Below are 6252 nucleotides of genomic sequence, written 5' to 3' on the forward strand. Positions count from 1 at the left end.
TGAAATTTTTTTACCCTCTGTATTTCAGACATAGTAAATATGAAGTAAACAATTATAAAACTCTAGCTCTTGTCCTCTGTCCAAGTTCACTCATGTAAATTCATTACTATCAGTCCAAATCCCCCATAGATTTAAACACCCAACTACATTTTCAGACATAGTAAATAAAACCAGTTCAGTTATCAAGTTTCAACTCTTGTGCCCCAGCTTAGTTCATTTTGTACAAGTTCTTTATTTCCAACTAAATCATCCTAAGATTTAAGATCACCTTATTTTCTAACGTAGTAAAATTAATCAGGGCATTAACCAAGCTCCATTCCCTCAGCCTTAGATCATCAGACATAAATATTTTCGATCAAGTCCGTCTCCAGCTTAACTCTTACCCTTTCCCTCCCTTACCTTCTCATCCCCAACGTACCCAAACCTTCAATAATCGTACTGTATTTGCATATTTTCTCTATATTCAGCTGTGTTCTTCGTATTCTCATCCGTGTTCACTCCATGTTCTTCAAATGTTCACAGTCCCATTCAGTTCATATTTTCACAAGTATCTCCATTTTTTCTGTAATCTTTCTCTTAGTCTCATTATGTTCTCTACAAATTCTAGTCATATTTTCTATGTTTTCATATGTTCTCTGTATAACTTTTATACTCAATATTCATGCTAACTTCCATATTTTGTGTTCTTTGTCAATATTCATGTTCCTCTACAAGTTCATGTTCCTCACAAGATCACTTCGTTTTTCACCTTCACTTACATGTTTTCTACATTCTTTTGTCATATTCTCCATGTTCTTCACAAGTCCATTGTTCATTCTTTGTAATCCCTATTCTCCTTATCATGTCTTCATATTCTCTATAAGTTCATATTCCCTGCATGTTCACTCTATTCATCAACTTTTTCTTACATGTTTTCTGTGTTCACCGTATGTTCACTGTGTTCATTCCCGTACTTAACCTCAATTTTTTTTATGTTCTTTGTTTTCTTCCATTCGCTAACTAGTTCTTTGTCAAATATTAGCATCAGCATTACAGTTCCCTCAACAATTTTAGTCACCAAGTTTCATTTTCAAAACTATATCAAAGTAATTCTCGTTGTCAACTTAATAGTTCCACCAGCCATGTTCTTAAACAAATCTACACTTTATTCAGTTCCAAATTTACAAAAGACAAACCTTTCTTGTAACTTCTTAACTAAAAAAATCTTTCGCCAATCAACTAAAACATAGTCACTTTCGTCATTTCTCAACTAAACCTATTATCCAGTCAACTAAAAATAGTCAGAAATAGCCTCGTTCAACCTTTCTCTTAGCTAAAAATTGTCAAAGGAAACTTCTTTCAGCACTTTCTTAACAGCCGCTATGTTTCATCAAGTAAGAAAAATTGTCAAAGGAATCTTTCCAGCACTGTTCTTAACTAAACTTATTCCCCAGTCATCAGAAAATAACCGTGTTCTTCATGTTTCATTGTCATTTCATAACTAAAATTATCCATCAATCAACAGAAAAAGCCATGTTCATCATGTTTTGTCTTTTGCTTAACTAAAATTATGTTTTGTCAAGTAAGAAAAAATAACCAAAGATATCTTTCATCGCTGTTCTTAACTGACATTATACTTTGGGGAGCACAAAAAATAGCCACTTTCGTCATGTCTTGTCTTTTTCCATAACTAAAAGTATTCATCGGTCAACTAAAAAATAGTTACTTCATCATGTTTCCTTGTCATTTCTTAACTGAAATATCACTTCTCTCATTTTAAAATAGTCAGAAATAGCCTCGTTCAACACTGTTCTTAACTAAAGTAACCTTTCACTTCGCTAGAATAGTCATATTCATCGTTGTTCCTAACTAAATTATATGTCGTTAAGTAAGAAATATAGTCAAAGACACTCTTCGAGACATCAAGGACTTACTCAAAGACATCAAAGTTGCACTCAAAGACATCCTTTTCATTCATCAGAGAAACTTTCTAAGACGTCTTTGTTCATTAAAGTTAATCTCTTGTCCACAAAGTTATTCTGAGCTATCAAACTTGTTCTCAAAGACATCAAATGTTATTCACAGAGTCATCAAAGTTATTTTGTAACTCACTTTGTCCACAAAGTTATTCTGAGCTATCAAACTTGTTCTCAAAGTCATCAAATGTTATTCACAGAGTCATCAAAGTTATTTTGTAACTCACTTTGTTCATAAAAGTTATTCTCAGTCATGTTATGTTATTCTCTAACTCACTTCCATTCATCAAAGACATTCTCTAACTCCTCAAAGTTAATCTCTAAGACAACAAAGTCTTTCTCAGAGCTAACAAACTTGTTCTCAAAGTCATCAAAGTTATTCTAAGACATCATCTTTCATCAAAGATATTCTCTCTAAGTCATCAAAGTTACTTTTCATTACATCAAAGACGCATTCAAATACTACCCATGTTCTCAGAAGTCATTCTCAAAGGCACCAAAGTTATTCAAAGAGCTAACAAAAGTTATTCTCAGAGTCACCTTCGTTCTTCAGAGAAACTTTCCAAAACATCTTTGTTCATCAAAGTTATTCTCAGAGTTAACAAAGGTAATCTCTAACTCACTCTCAGTCATCAAAGTTAATCCAAGAGACGTCAAAGTTAATCCAAGACATCATCTTTCATCAAAGATATTCTCTCTAAGCCATCAATGTTCTTCTCTAAGACATAAAAGTTATTCTCAGAGTCACCTTCGTTCGTCAGAGAAACTTTCAAAACATCTTTGTTCATCAAACTTGTTTTCAAAGTCATCAAAAGTTAATCTAAGACATCTTCTTTCATCAAAGTTATTTTCAGAGACATCTAAAGTTATTCTCAGAGCTATCAAACTTGTTCTCAGAGTCATCAAATGTTATTCTCGAAGTCAAAGTTATTTTCAGAGACATCTAAAGTTAATTTCTATGTTATAAAGTTATTCTCAGAGACATCTAAAGTTAATCTTGGTCATCAAAGTTGTTCTCTAAACATCAATGTTGTTCTCCAAGACATCAAAGATGTTCTCAAAATCATAAAAGTTATTCCCAGAGCTATCAAAGTTAATCTCAGAGTTATCCAAAGATATTCTCATGTCCACAAAAGTTATTCCAAGAGACGTCAAAGTTGTTTCAAAGACATCAAAGTTAATCTCAGAGTTATCCAAAGACATTCTCAGAGACATCTAAAGTTATTCTCTATGACATCAAAGTTGTTCTAAGAGTTATCAAAAGTTATTTTCAGTCATGATATGTTATTCTCTAACTCACTTCCATTCATCAAAGACATTCTCTAAGTCCTGAAAGTTATTCTCTAAGACAACAAAGTCTTTCTCAGAGCTACCAAAGATGTTCTCTAAATCATAAAAGTTAATCTTAACTCACCTTCGTTCATTAGAGAAACTTTCCAATCCATATTCGTTGACCAGAGTTATTCTCAGAGTCATCAAAGCGATCTCTAATTCATCTTCGTTCTCCAAAGTTGTTCTCTAAGACACCTTCATTCATCAAAGAAACTCTCCTTCTTCCATCATGTTATTCTTTAAGACATCTTCAGTCATAAAATTTTCTCTCCAAAATGTAACTAGTTCAGCTTTTCATACCAAACCTGCATTTCTGTTAAAACATATTTTCTTAGTTGCTTTACCCTAAAACTGTTCTCTGAACTACACTGTTCAAACCTACGTAACCTATCCTCTCCACCCAATGTTACTTAGTTAACGTAACGTTCCTAAACCTAGCTTTACCTATCCTAACTTAACTTACCTAACTTATTCTGCTTAACATAACTTACCTTACCTTCCCTAACTTAACCTAACTTTACCTATCCTAACTTAACTTGCCTTTCATAACCTAACCTAACCTAACCTTACCTTCCCTAACTTAACCTAACTTTACCTATCCTAACTTAACTTACCTAACTTATTCTGCTTAACATAACTTACCTTACCTTCCCTATCTTTCCTAACTTTACCTATCCTATCCTAACCTAACTTGTCTTACCTAACTTAATCTTACTTTCCCAAACTGATGTATCCTAACTTATCTAGTCCAACCAGACATGATCTAACTTAAGTATTCCTTCTTGTCTTTGTGTTTCGTCAATCATTGTCTCATATTCATTTACTCATTTCATTAGTTAATTTCTCAAATGGTCACTTATGCATTTCAAGTGCTATTTGTTAGAGATTGGATATTTAAGCATTTCAAAGAATTATAATTTCTCAAATGGACGTTTTTGCATTTCAAGTGCTATTTGTTAGAGATTGGATATTTAAGCATTTCAAAGAATTTTTGTTATATATGGGCATTTACTCATTTCAAGGGATAATTTCTCAAATGGACGTTTTTGCATTTCAAGTGTTATTTGTTTAAGATTGGGTATTTAACCATTTCAAAGGATTTTTGTTATATATGGGAACTTACTCGTTTCAAGGGCTAATTTCTCAAATGGTCATTTTTGCAGATCAAGGGTTATTTGTTAAAGTTCATCAAGTTGCCCATAAGTTGTATTAGTAGGTTCTATCTTATGTTCTTATTCCCCAACCCCTTAACCTAACCTCTTGTAATCTTAGTGTATTTAGTAGGTTCTATCTTATGTTCTTATTCCCCAACCTTTTAACCTAACCTTTCAGATGTAGTTTGTTGAATATATTATCCTTTTCCTAACCTTTCAGATGTAGTTTGTTGAATATATTATCCTTTTCCTAACCTTTCAGATGTAGTTTTGTTTCTCCTTTTTGTATATTTTTACCCAAACCCACCATCCCACTTAACCTTCTTTCATTCTTTACTTTGATTCTCCTACTCCTTCTAACCCTCCTTTTCTATCTCTCTCCCTTATTCTCTCTCTTCCTCCCCCTCTCTCTCCCTCATTTGCTCAAATGCTCTCTTGTTTCTCAAATTCAAGTCTTATTGCTCCCATTCTCACACCCTCATTCTCATTCACTTAGTTTTTCTTTTTCTCAAATTCAAGTCTTAGTGCTCCCATGCTCACACTCTCTCTCTTTCTCTCTTCTTTGGTCCCATTTTCTTCCGCCCCCTCTCTCTTACTCCTTGCTCTTCTTTCATGCTCTCACTCCCTTGAGCTCTTGTTTCTCAATTTCAAGTCTTAGTAGATCTGATTCTTTACTATTGTAATTTTATTATTACTATGATAAAGAATGAACTTATATGTGAAAACAAAGTAAAGAATGAAAGAAGATTAAGTGGGATGGTGGGCTTGGGTAAAAATATACAAAAAGGAGAAACAAAACTACATCTGAAAGGTTAGGAAAAGGATAATATATTCAACAAACTACATCTGAAAGGTTAGGAAAAGGATAATATATTCAACAAACTACATCTGAAAGGTTAGGTTAAAGGGTTGGGGAATAAGAACATAAGATAGAACCTACTAAATACACTAAGATTACAAGAGGTTAGGTTAAGGGGTTGGGGAATAAGAACATAAGATAGAACCTACTAATACAACTTATGGGCAACTTGATGAACTTTAACAAGTAACCCTTGATCTGCAAAAATGACCATTTGAGAAATTAGCCCTTGAAACGAGTAAGTTCCCATATATAACAAAAATCCTTTGAAATGGTTAAATACCCAATCTTAAACAAATAACACTTGAAATGCAAAAACGTCCATTTGAGAAATTATCCCTTGAAATGAGTAAATGCCCATATATAACAAAAATTCTTTGAAATGCTTAAATATCCAATCTCTAACAAATAGCACTTGAAATGCAAAAACGTCCATTTGAGAAATTATAATTCTTTGAAATGCTTAAATATCCAATCTCTAACAAATAGCACTTGAAATGCATAAGTGACCATTTGAGAAATTAACTAATGAAATGAGTAAATGAATATGAGACAATGATTGACGAAACACAAAGACAAGAAGGAATACTTAAGTTAGATCATGTCTGGTTGGACTAGATAAGTTAGGATACATCAGTTTGGGAAAGTAAGATTAAGTTAGGTAAGACAAGTTAGGTTAGGATAGGATAGGTAAAGTTAGGAAAGATAGGGAAGGTAAGGTAAGTTATGTTAAGCAGAATAAGTTAGGTAAGTTAAGTTAGGATAGGTAAAGTTAGGTTAAGTTAGGGAAGGTAAGGTTAGGTTAGGTTAGGTTATGAAAGGCAAGTTAAGTTAGGATAGGTAAAGTTAGGTTAAGTTAGGGAAGGTAAGGTAAGTTATGTTAAGCAGAATAAGTTAGGTAAGTTAAGTTAGGATAGGTAAAGCTAGGTTTAGGAACGTTACGTTAACTAAG

Source organism: Procambarus clarkii, chromosome 39 (assembly GCF_040958095.1).
Source record: "Procambarus clarkii isolate CNS0578487 chromosome 39, FALCON_Pclarkii_2.0, whole genome shotgun sequence".
Lineage (NCBI taxonomy): Eukaryota > Metazoa > Arthropoda > Malacostraca > Decapoda > Cambaridae > Procambarus > Procambarus clarkii.